The following is a 1,638-nucleotide window of genomic DNA, read 5'->3' on the forward strand; positions in this document are numbered from 1 at the left end:
TGAATGTTGTTGTGAAGAAAAGGCAGTGTTCCTGTAAAGAACACTACATGAAGGATTAAGATAACTTCAAAACAGTGAAATCCTTTAGAAACACCACCTCTTTTACCCGTGGTCATCTTCTCCCTACCTCACTTGGGAAGTTGAAACTGTAGGTGAAGAAAAACTCATTATGGGGCAGTAGTATAGAGCTTCTTCTTTCTTATGGGCCAATCTCTATATCACCAGTGTAATGTGATTTTTTTTAATAATTTTTTTTTTGGTCCACCTGTGCTGAGAATAACATTTTAGCAGATTTTGGTTTTATTTAAAAAAAAAAAAAAAACAAAAAGGAGAGAGAGAAAAAAGAAACCCCACAACTCAGGCACTCTGCTGCACTCAAATGTCTGCCACTTGGTAGAGGAAGCAGGTGGTGTCACAGAAGGAAGTGTCAGGACTTCCCAGCACCTTTTACAAGCACATAACCTTGTGTAGTTCTGGATGTATAAACTGTGACCTGGAAGTGTTTCCTGCCACGGGATGGGAAGCACAGCTGTTGTCCTGTCTGGGAATGCTGCCCAGCTTGGCACCTTGTTGGACTGGCAGAATGCAGTCAAGCACTCGTCCACCGATGAACCCAGCAACTCTGAGCTGCCACATAGTCTAAAGTAATCCGGTTTCTGCATGATGCCTCTAAGTGTTACTTTGTAGGTTGCTTTATTCTAATTACTATAATGATTTTAAGTCCTTTTAAGTGGTGTCCCTAGCAGGTGAACGTCCCAGTGCTGTAGGTCTGTGTAAGGGAGGTGCTGGAAGGTCTCACCGCTCAGACACCGACCGTCCGTGGATTGTTGTGATTGAGGGGGTGATGTTTCTGCAGCACGGGGCAGCTCAGGGAGCCGCTGCCCTCTGCAGCCCCAGTGTCAGCAGGGAAATAAATGCTTCTGAAAAATCCCCTCTGTGGCGTGGAGTGTTCTGTGTCTCGTTCCTGTGACCCTGGGGGATGCTTTCCTTCCTTCTCAGGAGGGTGAAGACCCCATAGATGGAACCATCTGGGATAAGGGCTCCCTTTTGGAGGCAGGGCTAGTTGAAAGACATGATCTTGACCATCTTGTGCCAGACAAGGTTATAGCAGGGGTCTCTCCCTGCTGGCACATCTCTGCCTGTTGCCAGGAAACCTCCTTGGCACAGGCAGAGTTTTATGGGGACAGTTTTGTGGCCACGCTGTTCAAGCAGCACAAACTGGGAGTGAATGAGTGGGATGTGTGTCCCCCGTGGGCTGTGCCAGCGTGAGCTGCGAGTGGAACTGCGAGTGCCGCTTGCTTAGAGGGGTGACAGGAGTCCTCCTCTCCCACAGGCCAGCCTGGGCCTTCAGGGAACACCTTACGAGCAATTTCCTTACTGCGTTCAAAACGTGGAGCCCCCTTTCTAACGGGGAGGGTGCTGCTGATACTGTTCCGTGCGAGGGATGTGTGCACAGGGTGTTGCTTTGCTGGGGTCTCTGCACCTCCTGCGCAGCCAGGTGTGAGCTCAGCTCCGGTCCGGCTGCTCGGGCAGAGGGGCGGAGAGGCCGCTGCCCTTTTCTCCGTGTGTTTCGTGAGGGCTGCTCTCGGATGGAGGTCCCGCTGCAGCAGGGGCTCGGTGCCGGGGCTGTGCGGTGGT

Source organism: Geospiza fortis, unplaced genomic scaffold (genome assembly GCF_000277835.1).
Source record: "Geospiza fortis unplaced genomic scaffold, GeoFor_1.0 scaffold5, whole genome shotgun sequence".
Classification (NCBI taxonomy): domain Eukaryota; kingdom Metazoa; phylum Chordata; class Aves; order Passeriformes; family Thraupidae; genus Geospiza; species Geospiza fortis.